Below are 15,603 nucleotides of genomic sequence, written 5' to 3' on the forward strand. Positions count from 1 at the left end.
TCTGTTTTAGAGAAACATTTTCTGTGTGTCTCACAAATGTGTTTTTAATGTGGAAACGGGGGGAATAAAAGTTTGAAAGGCTGAGACTGATGCCATCGAATGATGCATTAAATTTGCTTTTGCATCAAGGAATTTACCTGCTTAGATGGGAATCCGTGGAAACTAATCGCTAATCTACTTGGTGAATTTGAAATAGAAGTGGGTCCATTTGTCTCCCGGTAATGGGCAATGTGCCGATTTCTTCCTCGTGTTTATATTTGTGTGGCAGTTGGCTTACCATGAGGGGCTGGTGTTCAGAAGACTGCCCACTGACTACAACAATTTGGCTCAGGAGTCCTGCTGCTGCTCATTGGAAAGAATTGTTAGCAATTGTTTTGATGACAGTAGGTTTCGTGTTTACTAATTAGGTTGCAAAGGTGATCATTGAATTTTAAAACTTTGCATCCCAGAGAAAACTTCACAGGTTTAGGCAATGTGTTTATGAAAAGAAAGCCACTCATTAGACAAAAATGTCATACATTGGCTGGGAAGAAATTTTGAAATGAATCGAGTGTGAATGAGAGTTGGCAAAAAATCTCCCACCACAGTATTCAAAATGACTGCAGTGATTTTGCTGTATTAATTATGCCTGAAGCCCAATATAAAGTTCTCCAACACACACTAGAGGTCTCTCTTCTAGCTGTAAGATTTTCGTGTTTGTAATTCTTTGCCAGGGCGTGCATCCTGGAGTGGGAAATGACAGCTTGGTTCAGACTCATTTAGTAATAGTGATTTACTGGCCATTTATATTACTGTGATGTGAGGTATTTATTTTGGAGAATATTCAGTAATTACTGTACAAATTATGCTACCTAAATACTAAGAAAGAAACTGTAAAAGTCTTCTGCTACATGATGATGAAAACAGATTATTCAATTTGTTGAATAGCATTATGGACCTTTTGGCAGACAATTATTTATCCAGAGCAATTTGGTTTTAAAATGTAAAAGTAATTAGTGAAAGATGTATAATACCAGAGAACTTTCTGAAAATTAAACTTTGATTTATGTCTAAGTTCAGCACTAAAGTTGATTGCATAAATGCTTTTTTGTCTTGCTATTTCTAAAGTCAGAATGATTATTTTCTAATCCTGAAATGTGATGTTTTCTGCTAAGATATTTTCCCATTTACATTGCTTTTGAGTCATTCAAAGGATGTTTGTGAATTGTCAGTTCACCAGAGCTTTTATTTAGTTGGATCTGAAACTGCATTTCTGAACTTTCTTTGGGAGTGCAATTTATAATTTCCCAAACAAGTGAAACTTTTATTTTCTTTATCTTTAGGATAAACCATCTTGGGGGAGAAAAGGAAATTTTTGGATGAAAGCATATATGCTTATTTTAATAGCTCGTGCAGAAGTGAGAAAAATGTTTTAAAAAATTAATACAGAAGTGTGAAATACTTCAATTTTCCTAGGCACTGTAACAGTGCTCTGGTTTTTCTTAGAAATGTACTAAATGTTAATTGCATTTACTTGATTTTTGTTTGAGATCGTTCACTGCAGAGAATGAAACAGAGATTATCCTTTAAGAACAACAAGCCAGGATTCATTCATTAAGTTTATTCATTCAACAAATATTTATTTGTGGCTTCTGTATACAAGATCCTGTGCTAGATGCCAGAGACATGATGGTGGGAAAAATTATGCAGAGTCTGCAGTCCCCTGGAATTTTTGATTCAGATAGACAGATGTTAATCAAACAGTTGGACAATGGACAGAGAATAGTGCTTTTGAAGGAAAAGAAACCAACCAAAAGGGCAAAGTGGCCAAGACTGGGTTTTGGAGGAAGTGTTACAAACTGAGATCTAAGCAAGTAATGAAGAGGCAGGAGAAGCAGAGTGAGAATAGGAAATAAATTCCAGGCAGAGGGAAGAGGGAATGGCATTTGCCAAGCAGGGAAGGGCATGGCCAAGGGAGAGGATCTCAAGGATGCACGAGCTGGAGCTGAGAGAGGGAGGAGGCAATGATGAAAGAGCAGGTCGCGGGGACAGGCCTCTAGTCTTAACTCTAAGAGCAGAGTGAAGGGGGTTGGCCCAGAGGATTGGGAGGAGGGCAGCAGTAACATAATCAGGTTCGTGTTTTGCAAGGATAATTCTGGTGTCACTGTGGGCAGTGAATAGAGGAGCCCAGAGTAGATGAAGTAGAGCCCTGGGAAGGCTATTCAAGTCATCCAAGCAGAAGATGCAGCTGGGGTTAGGGCAGTGGCAGGGGACACAGAAGGATGGAAGATCTAGTCACATGGTGAAATTGACAGAATGTAGTAAAGGATTGGTGATGGGTAATCAAGGACAGAAAGGGATGTCAAGTGGACGCCTAGGTTTCAGACACTAAGTGGACACTGGGATTCTGAAGACTGTAGATTTTGTGCTTTTCACTTCATTTGTAGTAGCCAGAATGAAGAGCAATGACAAGCCTCATTCACGTCCTGTGTAAGTGAATTCACACAGAAATTTGTTCCCCAGTCTCATGGAGTACCTCGTGTGTCAGGCACTGATCTCTCTGCCCTTGTCTTTTATCCAAGATGTCTTTTCCTTTATAAACTGCACTTCGAAGTTTCTTTCCTCCAACTCCAGTTGGAATTCGTCATTTGAATAGGCCTGTGTTTAACCTTCTGAAACAAAAATCAAGTCTGTGCCTTATAGTACAAATTAATTGTGCTTAAAAATATTATGAACTTGAATTAAATGACTATGAAAATGAGCTGCTCGATCATGCTTTCTAAAAGCCCATTTACGTAGAAATAACTGGCACAATTCCTGTGAATCACTCATTGAAAAAAAACTTTTAAAGACCTTATTAGCATGGTAAAATTTGTTTGGTCTGATTTGAGTTTACTCAGCTCTGCTTTCTCCCAGTTCAATTCTAGTATGTTTGACTTTCCTGTGTCTCTGACTTTTCGTACTGATCCTTGGCTAATCTTGTTTCAATGCAACATTTTCACACTTTTCTTAAGTGAACACTGTTTTTGGCATTTCTAATATCTTATCCATCCTTTCCATTTGTTCTTACTTCTCTAAAACTCCCTCACATCTGGCTTCGCAAGCATGCAGAACAATAGGAAAGAGGTCTTTGGGTGGTTATTCAACACTAAAAGAGTTGATGAACAGTTAACTTTAAAATAATCTAAAATGAGGCATTCAGTTTTTCTTTCAACATCAAAACTTATTAGAGAATTTCACGGGGAAAAAAATATGCCATGAATGTTTTATAATCGTTTTTCCCCTTTCTGGCTGTCCTCCTTCTAGGCAAGTCCAGGTAGAAACTCCTTCCAAGAGATTTGGTACTTAGTAATTTCCAGGAAACAGTTTGAATTATCACTCTGTTCATTGGGACTTGAGATACATCTGCAGTTCCATAAGATTCTTTTCTTGGTGGTTATCTATCGTGTGGGTGACTTGGAGGGTAGGCTCTGGTTGGAAACACATCGTCATTTTAGCCAAGTCACCTGGGGATCAGTTTCTTCTGTGTACACAGGAATGATTAATATCTTGCCAACCTGCTGTATAGGATTGTTTCCTGAGAGGAAAAATGAGCATGTACAGTGGGATTTCCCTGGTGGTCCAGTGGCTAAGACTTCATGCACCCAATGCAGGGGACCCATGTTCAATTCTTGGTTGGGGAACAGAATCCCATATGCATCAACTAAGAGTTTCCTTTCGGCAAGGAAAAGATCCCACGTGCCACAACTAAGACCCCTTGGCGCGGCCAAATAAGTAAGTAAATATGAAAAAAAAAAAAAAAGATACTGCATAGAACAATGCATTCAGGTTCATTCAGGTTCATTCATTCTTTTAAAAAAAGAATGGCAAACTGATATGCAATAAAGAACTCAAGCAACCCTAAAAGGCAGTTTTTCCTGCAGGACCCTCCCACCTTGGTCCCCCAAATTCTGGCCCCTTGCTGCAAGTAGCAAAGGCCAGTCTGGACCACCCCACTGAACCCCTAAAACAACATTGTGGGGTAACCGCATCTCACAGGTGAAAGAACTAAGGATTCGAAAGACCACCTGACTTGGCTTGCCTGAGGTCAAAGTCTGTGTGTGTTAAGTTGCCTCAGTGGTATCTGACTCTTTGCGACCCTATCAGCTATAGCCCGCCAGGCTCTTCTGGGTCCTTTCGACTGTCCGGGCAAGAATACTGGGGTGGGTTGCCGTGCCCTCCTCCAAGGGATCTTCCCAACCCAGGAATTGAACCCACTTCTCTTGTCTTCTGCATTAGCAGGAGGGTTCTTTACCACTAGCACCACCTGGGAAGCCTGGTCAAAGTCGGCTGGTGGCAAAGAGTAGAAATTCTAGTCCAGCATGCCTACTACAAACCTCTAACCTGCCATTAGGCACTTTTCTGGCCCCTCTTACACTTCTGGTTCTTTCTGTCCAGTATATGGCATCTGAGTCCTGTCACAGGCGCTTTCTTTTCTGCCATCGGCTTCTATTCATCACCATCCACCCTGCTCTCATCTCCCCAACAGCACCCCTCCTCTTACACCAAGAGAGAAAAAAATAAGCAGTTTGAGATTGGTACTGTCAGACCCCTGAATTGCTCCCTAGCTCACACAGAGCAAATCCAGCACTCTCACATCCTCTGTCATGCTGACCAAAATACAGATTTGTTTTCCATCCAATGAGAACTGACAACAATGCACGTCTTACTGCCAAGACCAAGGCTGCTATTAAGAAGAAGAGTTATGAACTGAAAAGAATGTTAACTAGATAGATTTCAAATGCTTGCTAGAGGAAGGGATATTCTTCCTGATAAATCTTCCCAAAGCATCTATTGCTATCATCACTTACTGTTTTGTAGCACTTTCACTTCGCTGGAAATCTGTAGCTAATAGAACAGAAAATGTGTGTGAAACTAAAGATCCAAACTGGTCCATGTTATCAACATTTGTCTCTACCTACCTGCGTGCATGCTTGCGTGCTTAGTCACTTCAGTTGTGTCCGACTCTCTGCGACCCCATGGCCGGTGCTGCAATATTCAAATTCCACTCCAACTCTTCCCAACTCTGTTGCCTTGAGCAAACTAATTAAATCTCTCTAAGTTTCAGTTTCTTGAACTGTAACTGAGACATCAATAGTCACTATCAATGAGACAATAATAAGAGATGGTTACAAGTTAGATAATAATAGATTCTAAGGTTGTTCTGAGGGTTGAATGTGGTTTTGTGGGACGTACATGCCTGGCACATAGTAAACACTCAGAAAATATCTATATCATATTGTTAACATCAGGAACTATGTTTATTTGTCGTTGCTTCCTTAATTCCTGATACAGTGCCTGGCACACAGGGTAAGTGCTCAATAAATAATTGTTGGGTACGTAAACACAGAATTTCAGAGAATACAAGAATAAAGTCAGCTGTAATTTCACTTCTCTGTAAGTACTTTTTGCCCCAGACAAGAGGGTCCATGTTCTGCCAGATACCCTTGCCTGAGAGTTATGGGCTTTTCCTAACTAATTAGATCAACCATTTGGGAACAGATCAAATTTGACCTGGAGAAGTATTTATGCTAAATAGGAGGTTGCTTTAAAGATGCTGTCATTTACCTTTTAATGACTCACGTGAAGGTCCTTCTATGTGCAGTTGTCATGAGATTTCCACAATACGCACACATTTAGGAATGATGCTATGGAATGATGCTATGAAATAATGAAACCACTAAGGTCTGAACCCACAAAAGGTATCAGTGACTTCATTTATCACGCAGCAAAGAAACATCAGAACTGGTCCGATACCCATTCCATCCAGCAGATGGCATTGCTACGCATTCACAAGCCTTTCCTCGGAATAGCCTCTGGTCTTTCTCCTAGTTTCTCACCGTTGCCCCACCCTCAGTGGAAAAGGAGGTCTGAACCTACTCTGAAAACCTCCCTTGACTCCTTTACAGGAATAACTGAGGCTCAAGAGGGAGCTGGAAGAATTCGTACCTCGGAGTCACCCATTTCCCCCTGTGCTGTGGGCCAGGCAGCGGGGAGCAAGCAGGCTGTTAGAATCCACTCACTCCCAGACATAAGTAGGGAGTCTGTTTTGTTTGCTTAAAGCAAATCAATAGAAGAAAGTGCTGTCAACCTCCAGCGTCTATGATGCTACCACATGCTGTGGGTTGAGGGCGTCTGGGATGCCTGTTAGTAATCTGGAATACTAGTAAAGATGATAATCCATTTTAGGTAGGCTTGTGCCTCCAGGGAATGAAGTGTTGTATGCAAGTCAAGACCCACCTGTAACCCTCTTGTGAAGGGTCGTGAAATGAGCTTTGGTCTCCAAGTCACTTAAAACTGTGGACCCACTGTTAGCTGTGTGACCCTAAACCTTGGCTTTATTATGGGTACAAATAAGGATGCTGACAACCACCTCAGAGGATTGTAAGAATTAAATGTGTAACACTAGTATAATGCTTCTATGTGACAGTCTTCTTTTCAAGGACTTTACAATGTATTATCCCATCGGATCCTCATCCATCATTCAAGAAGGGATACTCTCAGTATCCCCATTTTTGAGATGAGAAAATCAAGGCACAGAGAGATTAACTTGCCCAGGGTGACATTGGTGAGTGGAAGAGCTAGAATTTGAATGAGGCACTCAGGGTTCAGGGTCTATACTCTTAGCTCCCCGGCACTACTGTCTCCTATTGGCTAATAATTATTAAGAACTTTCCTAAAAAAAAAAAAAAAACTTTCCTTGTGCTAGGAACTTCACGTATATTAACTCTTCTCAGCCACCCTAGAAGGTGGATGCTATTCTATTATTTTCTTTATCTTACCAAATGAAGGAAAAATGTTCCCCGCTCTGTAAGACACAGGAAGACAAATTAATGGAGAGACTTTAATATATTAAAGCACTAAATGGTGAGGCCCATTGTAACTGTCACAGTGATTTAGAGATAAGAGAAATTAACAATGAAAGTATATGGGGTTATGTTCTTATTGTATAAGATGAGGCAGGTGGAAAAAATGTTAAATGCCTTATCCTTTACATTTTCCATCAGGATCCTTAGATATTTATAGCCTCGGAACCATTTTCAGAAATGGTGGGTGGCCAGTGAAGATTGGGGTTGGTCCCACTCATGAAAGACGTGGCTCATTATTTCATGAGGGAGTAGGTAGATCCCCTGGAGTAGAAAATGACAACTCGCTCCAGTATTCTTGCCTGGAAAATCCCATGGACAGAGGAGCCTGGTGGGCTATAGCCCAAGGAGTCTCAAAGAGTTGGACACAACGAGCAACAGAGCACACACACGCACATACAGGAAGATCCAGGTGCTTTGCTAAATGACCATCGCCTTCCTCTCATACACGAGGGCCAGCTCTTAGCACAGCTCTTTTGCCAGTGAGTTCCAGGAACTCACAACAGTAAAAGAAAATCACCTGTGCTATGAACTGTGTTTCACAAATCCGAAGTACCTGAGAAGTGGACCATTCTAAGTTTGCACAAGTCAAATCAGCTATATAAGAACTGCCAGGGGACTTAAGAATCCACCGTTCAGTGCAAGGGAGGTGGGTTAGATCTCTGGTCAGGGAGCTAAGATCCCACACACCTCGGAGCAATTAAGCCCATGCCACTGCAATGGAAGGTCCTGCATGAAGCAGCGAAGATCCCAAATGCTGCAACTAAGACCGGACACAGGCAAATAAACACATATTTAAAAAAAGAAGAATTATTACAGGTTCCAGACCTGCCTCCAGGGGCGATCATCTGTAAAAATAATCACAGAGTTCATGATCATTGGAGTCACAGGGACCCCACCAGTGATGTACTTGTTCACTTGCTAAGACATGTCTGACTCTGCAACCCCACATGTTGCAACATGCCAGGTTTCTCTGTCCTTCTCCATCTCCCAGAGTTTGCTCAAACTCGTGTCCATTGAGTCATCCAACCATCTCATTCTCTGTCACCCACTTCTCCCCCTGCCTTCAGTCTTCCCCAGTATCAGGGTTGTTTCTAATGAATTTGGTCTTCGCTTGGATGGGCAAAGTATTAGAGCTTCAGCATCAGTCCTTCCAATGAATTTTCAGGATCTATTTCCTTTAGGGTTGACTGGTTTGATCTTGCAGTCCAAGGCAATGAACCAGGGCTGAGTAACTGAGAGACAGAATAGGAGTTCTACAAACTTCCACCTTAAGAAATCAGAGACATTTCTTATCACTTTTTTCTTCCAAATAAGCCTTTGTGTTCATGCAAATCTTTGCACAATTTATCCTTTCATTTCTGATTTGTCTTTATGTCTAAATGCATCAGAAATAAGAATATTTCTAGCGAAAGCATTCTTAAAAGCTATCATTCAAGTCTGCATAATTGTTCAAGGGGTCTTCTTTGTTCCTTTTTCTCACTTAAAAAATCGAGTCAGATGCACTTTTAGACTTTTCAAATTTTTCTTTTGAATAGATACACCCAAATTCCTTTTATAGTCAAAGTTTTTTTTCATTGTACAGTTAAGCATTTATATATCTGAGTTATTTTTGACAGCCCTTCTGCAAGCTTTAAGTGTATGGTAAACACATTTCCAAATTATTCTGCTAAGGAATAGGGCAGATACATTTTTTAATCACTTGAAAATTATACCTTTTGATAAATTTCTGTGTTAATGCAATAACCATTTATTATGGAAGTGCATAGTGCTTCTGAGCTGATCGATTTTCTAAAGCTCTTTGCAAATAATTGCTTTTAAAATTAGTTTTTTTTCTCAATTTAAAAAGTTTTTAATTGAAGGATAATTGCTTTACAGTGTTGTATTGGTTTCTGTCACATAACAACGTGAATTAGCCATAAGTGTATATATATTCTCTCCTTCCTGAGCCTCCTTCCCACCCCACGCCTCATCCTACCCCTCTAGGTTGTCACAGAGTGCTGGGATGAGCTCCCTGTGTTATATAGCAGCTTCCCACTAGCTATCTGTTTTATACATAGTAAGGTACATACGTCAATGGTACTCTCAATTTATCCCCCCCTCTCCTTCCGCCGCTGTGTCCACAAGTCCACTCTCTACTAAAATAAGTTTTAAAATGAGTTTATATTGCCACACATACAACACAGATACTTGAGCTCACTTTTGGAGTGATTTAATAGTTGATGACCTAGTTTCCATATGATCTATCTTCTCTTTTTCCTTTCCATTGCTGTCTACCTTTTGGCCTCATAATTACTTTTTTCGGTATCTCTGGCGAAGAGGGGAAAAGGGAAATAAATTTCACATTTGTTTCCCTTTCTTTCCCTCTGCCCCCCACCGACTGGCAGCTTGACAAAGTGTGTTGGAGAGGAATCGGCTCTTGATTCCTGGTAACAGAGATGTAATAGAACAAATAATTCAAAGGAATTAGTGATCCAAAGTCATTTTTATTACTGTTGTGTTGTGACTTAGTAATTAGGCTAGGATTAAATTTTGCAATCTTTGTATCACATTTTCTTCTCCATTCCAACTTCTGCACTCTTATTATATAATTTCAGCACTAATGTAGATAGCTGAAGGCACCCCTGAACAAGGAGTGTTCCCCAGCTATGAACATGAATCAGTCTTTTCCGAAGTATTTTCTAGGTCGTGGTTCTGGACTTTAGTTTGCATTAGAAGCGCCTGGAGAATTTGTAAACACACAGATTCCTGGCTCCACCCTGAGTTACTGATTAGGCAGGTGATGTGGAGCCTGCATAGTTGCATTTCTAACACGTTCCCAAAGGATGTTGATGCTGCTGTTCTAGGGACCACACTCTTGATGATCTAATCTCCTTGCAGCCCAAGAGACTCTCAGGACCACAGTTCGAAAGCATCAATTCTTCTGCACTCAGCCTTCTTTATGGTCCAGCTCTCACATCCATACATGACTACTGGAAAAACCATAGCTTTAATTGTATGGACCTTTGTTGGCAAAGTGATGTCTCTGCTTTGACCATAGAACCTTTCCTTCTTTGGGTACCAATCAACTCAGATTTACTATCCCGGAGCATGGTAGAAGATGCTACCCTTCCTCCTGGTGTCTTGATGGCTAAACTTCAGCACCTCCCACCTTACACTTCCTATTGGCGACCGCCTGCCTCGGACACAGACCGGACAGTTTCACCACTCGGCACCTCTTCAGCTCGGCAGTCTCCCACTCAGCTTTCTTCTTTTGACCAGAGCATCTCATCCTCCTACTCACACCCACTCAACCTGCTTCATGATGCTCCCCTGCTTCCTCTTTCTTCTCTGCCTGTCTCATCTCTCTTTGTCTGATCATCCCTGCCTGTCTTCCTCGTCGTCTCACCCTCCTTATCCAGTCAAGGCTCAGTGACACCCTTAATTTCTCCCTTGTCTTGCCCTCTTCTGTCCTTCCTGCCTTGCCAATACTCAGTCCTGGAAAACCTTTCTTTTCCCACACTTTTGACCCTGGGAGCTTGAGTGACGATGATAGGATGGCAAATAATTCTTCGCAGTGTTTCCAAAATCATTCAGCCAGCAGAAGCTTCTTTGGGTTTTTCTGTGCCAGGCACTACCCTAAGTTTTAGAAATGAAGCAACAGACAAAACTGAAAGTTTCAGGGTCTTATGGAGTTCACATCCTATTAGGGTGGAGTAAGAACTGAATCAGATACCATTAAGTGCTATGCATAAAATTACTAATAAAACAGGGTGGTCAGGGGAGACCTCCATAACGGGTGAAATTAGAGCTGATGTCTGATGACAGTCATGTTATTGCAGGATGGCTGGCCCTTTGATATTGCATGACAGTCCCCAGTTCACTTTTTTGGCAGGGAGGGACGATGCTGGGTCTTCCTTGTAATGCCCAGACTTTCTCTAGTTTCAGCCCAACAGCTTAGTTGCTCCTCGACATGTGGAATCTTAATTCCCCAACCAGGGATCAAACCTGTGTCCCCTGCGTTGGAAGGCAGATTCTTATCCACTGGACCACCAGGGATGTCCCTTCCAGTTCATTTCTTATCTCATTTCCCATGGAGGCTCTTCTGGGTCTTTTTTTACTCTTTTTAAATTACAAACACATCCCTACTTATCAGGTAAACTCGCCTCATGATTTACTGAGAAGTTGCCCACTCCCTGACACCACAAACCCCATCCATGGCTCCATGAGTCCTCTCTTCCATTCCTGCTGTCCTTTCCTCGGTGTTTGATTTTTCCTCTCTCCATTGGCCCCTTCCCCTTAGCCTTTAATCATTAAACATCTGTGTCCCCCTCAAAATTCACATGTTCAAGCCTAACTCCGAGTGTGACTGTATTTGGAGGTAGGGCTTTCATGGAAGTAATTAAGGGTCAAGGAGATCAGAAGGTAGGTCCCTGATTGATAAGATTAGTTTCCTGGGACTTCCTGGTGGTCCAGTGGTTAAGAATCTGCCTACCGACGCAGGAGACATGGGTTCCATCCCTGGTCGGGAACTAAGATCCCACATGCCACAGAGCAACAAGGCCCACAGGCACAACTGCTGAGCCCCTGCACCAGAACTAGAGAATCTGCACCTCCATGAAAGATCCCATATGACTCAGACCTGGCGCAGCCAAATAAATGTAGAAGAAAAAAGATTAGTTTCCTTATAAGAAGAGACACCGGAGAGCTCCCTGTTTCCTCTAGAGCGCAAAGAAGTCACGTGAGCAACAGCTAGAAGGCGGCCGTCTACCAGCCAGTAAGAGAGCCCTCTTCAGAAGCCGCATCAGTCAACACCTTGATCTTGGGCTTCCAGCCTCCAGAACGAAGAGAAATAAATGCCTGCCGTTGAAGCCACCCTGTCTATACAGTGATTTGTTGTAGCAGCCTGAGCTGACTGAGACACCACCCTTCATCACGAAACAGAGACCTCCCAGCTTTTGCTGTCCTTCCCTCGCCTCCCCTCACAGCCAGCACACAGCCTCTTCTGCGCACACCCCACCCACCACAATCTGGCTACTCACACTTCCTTCCTTCCTCTCCTCCCTCGCAGGTTGTACTTTTCAAACCACCTTTTATTTTAGTGTATGCTCCTGTGTCTTTGCAAAATGGAACAGCGTTGCAAAGCTTAGGCTGTCCTCAAAGACTTTATTTTTAACCTCTCTTGAGATCAGAACCTCTGTAGTCACTTTTTTTTTTCCCCTTAAGAATCACGTCTTTTTAAAAGATATATATTTATTTATTTGTCTGTGCCGGGTCTTAGTTGTGGCATGTGGGATCTCGTTCTCTGACCAGGTATCGAACCCAGGTCCCTTACATGTGGCTGCACAGAGTTTCAGCCACTGGATTACCAGGGAAGTACCACCACTTAACTCTTCTTAAACATGAGATTTAATCTCTGCTTGTCTCCCAGATCCAATCATATTTCTCAGTGAAGTTCCCTTTTTAGAATTTCTTTACCTGAACGTTGTCACAATTTAAGGAAATAGAGAGTTGTTATTGCTCGACTTTGTGCTTTTCTACATCAATTCTATTGGTTTTCTGCCACTTTCCAACTGAAATAGTAATAGCCCTAAGCAAGACTGGAAGTTTAAAAGTCAAGATTGGGAAGATGGTTTCTTCTTTTTAAGGAAACTTTCCCTGAACGCCGTCTTCTCTTTTAAATTTAATTAGAATTCTAGTGGAATACTGTCACCATCACATGCCCCACAGGCACTGGGTCTCTGGGGGAAGGTCAAATGTTGCTGCTTCCCCAAGTCGATCTGTGGCTTCCAGGCCCTGGTCACTGTCGCCGAGGGAGGGGTGATAAGAGGTAGAGATGAGGCAGGATCAGGTTATCTTACTTCGCAGCTGCCATGGATTTCTTCCAAAGCCTCCGCACTGGTCTTCTCCCATCACACCCCCAAAGCGAAAGCCAAGAATTCGTATCTCACATTGCAGTGATTAAGAGCCACCCCCGAGATTCCACAGAGCATGGAAGAGCAGCAGGGAAGGAGGATTAAGTGAAACAATTTTTATAAGGCACTTTGCACAGTGCCCGGCATGTGGTAAGTGCTCAGAAAATGATAGTTACTATTATCAACGCCATTGTCATCCTCAGTATCACTGCTGCTCATCATACACACATGCACACCCATAGACATACACACACGTGTATGTGAGTAAGGAGTCTGTCTGGCTTCACATGGAACCTACAAGCCTTTCTTTAAAATTAATTTTTATTGGAGTACAATCTCTTTAGAATGTGGTGTTGGTTTCTACCATACAAAAAAAGAATCAGCCACACACATACATATATCCTCTCCCTTTTTGGACTTCCTTCCCCGTCAGGCCACCACAGAGCATTAGGCAGAGTTTACTGGGAACCCAGAAGTCTTGAAGGAACTCACGAGGAAGTTTGAAGGGCTTGGTGGAGATCTGTTACCTGCCACCCATTATAGTTGTTTAGAGGACAGGTGAAGTATCACAGTTCTGTGCCAGAAGAAGGGGCACAGAGCAGACAGTCCTCTTCTTAACCTCATGAGAGTGATGAGGTTACAAAGAGTCCAGGGGTTAGGCAAACATGACTCACGGGAAAGAATGCACTGTGAGTTCTAGGATGAGGGGAATGTCAGAAATTGGGGATGAGGAAGATTGAGGTGTGACTGTGATACAGATCAGTGGGGGAATGGGAAAAGGACCATGAACAGAAATGATCTCAAGGTCATATAGACACTGCCCTGTTTAAAATGGATAAGCAACAAAAACCTACTGTATAGCCCAGGGAACTCTGCCCAATGTTATGTGCCAGCCTGGATGGGAAGGGGGTTTGGAGGAGAATGGATACATGTGTATGTGTGGCTGAGTCCCTTCACAGTTCACCTGAAACTATCACAACATTGTTCATCAGCTGTACCCCAATACAAAATGTTTTTGGTGTTTAAAAAAAAAAATACAATTTTTTTTTTAAGTTATCTCAGCTCCAAGACTGCCTGTGAGCGTTTGAGTAGCAAAATGCCAAACCAGCGGGGGAGAATATGCCATGGGAAGAATCCACAGAGCTGGGACTGAGTTAAAAAGGGCAGAGGAGCTTCTGGTGCAGAGAACGTGTATTTTCAAAAATCCAAAGCTATACAAGTAAAACAATATGCTCTCCGCTGTGGATTATAAACATCCAGCTAATCAGCACCTTGTTGTCAGGCAACATGGGACGCTGAGGAAGGAAGAGCTCCTGCCCCAGCTGCTTAGAATCTGGGGGTAAGCAGGATCTATGACAGTGAGGGGGCATGTTGTGGGAGGGCATGTGAACCGAGAGCTGGAGGCTCTGGCGCAGGCTGGGAGGGCTTGCTGGAGGAGGTGAGAGTGTAAGTACGTCTTAGAGATGCAGAGGCATGGCACGGCAAGCCGGGACAGTAAAGTAAACCGGAGATGGATATACAAAAATCATTTGATGAACCCAAACCTGGAATTTGAGGAGGAAATCGGTGACTCCATCAGCCTCTTCCTGTTCCCTTCCCACCCTGCTCTGTGGTCTGCGTGTTGGCCACTCTGGGATCTGAGCCTCCGACTCCGCTGTCCTCTCTGCCCCTGTCCACAAGCTTCCTCTGCAGATGCCTCCTTTATATTCTATCTGTTCTTCCCAGGGATCCTCACGTCCCTTGACTTCGGTACAAAAGTGCGGCGACTCCCCTCAGTTTTGCCACATGTAGGTCTCTGTGTGTGTTAGTCGCTCGGGCGTGTCCAACTCTTTGCAACCCCATGCAAAGCCTGTAGCCCACGCGGCTCCTCTGTCCATGGGATTCTCCAGGCAAGAATACTGGAGTGGGTTGCTATGCCCTCCTCCAGGGGGCCTTCCCGACCCAGGGGTTGAACCCAGGTCTCTCGCATTGGCAGGTGGATTCTTTACCATCTTAGCCACCAGGGAAGCCCTGCCCGTGAACACATCCGCCTGGTGGCCAGAGCCCTCTCAGGGGCTCTCACGGAACTCATCAGCTTCCTGGTCTCCCAAACACTTCACCCTCTCACTCAGGTGCTCAGTAAAGAATCTTCATGATTTTCCTTCATGTCTTCCTTTCCCTCAACTCCCGCTTAGACACACATACAGACACACACACCCGGAATCATCCAGTTCTGTCATTTCTACTCTTGAAGTCTCCATGGACTTCCTTCATGGTCCAGTGGTTAGGAATCTGCCTGCCAAGGCAGGGGACACAGGCTTGATCCCTGGTCGGGGAGGATTCCACTGCCACAGCTATTGAGCCTATGCTCTAGAGCCTGCCAACTGCAACTCCTGAGCCCATGTGCTGCACCCACTGAAGACCTTGCACCTAGAGCCGGTGCTCTGCAGTAAGAGAAGCCAGCACAGCACAACTAGAGAGTAGCCCCAGCTCGCCGCACCTAGAGAAAACCCACGTGCAGCAACAAAGACCCAGCGCAGCCAAAAATAAGCAAAAGAAAATACAGTCTCCAGGTGCATCCTCTCCCCCGCCCCCACCCTGGCTGCATCACCAACCCCTTCGTCATCTTTCACGTGACCTTTGCAGTGCCATCCAACCATCACCCTCCCACGCCACACTTTCTGAACCGCTCCCCACCTACACAGCTCCTTCAGGCTCTCATCAAAATTCTTTTTAAAACCCCAATCCAGAAAATTAGGGTGCCAAGCTGTGTTTTAAAGAAAACGTTACATCTCTCTATGTATATTATGTATATGTATACATATTGATTGTGTAATCGCCGAAAA

General features: G+C 43.4%; 1 protein-coding gene across 1 annotated transcript in view; it reads left to right on the forward strand.

Moving 5' to 3' along the window:
- Positions 1-15,603, forward strand: part of KCTD1 (potassium channel tetramerization domain containing 1) — a 197,807-nt gene that overhangs the window by 2,353 nt on the left and 179,851 nt on the right. The window lies entirely within an intron of this gene.

The sequence above is a fragment of the Cervus elaphus genome, chromosome 27, assembly GCF_910594005.1.
Source record: "Cervus elaphus chromosome 27, mCerEla1.1, whole genome shotgun sequence".
NCBI lineage: Eukaryota > Metazoa > Chordata > Mammalia > Artiodactyla > Cervidae > Cervus > Cervus elaphus.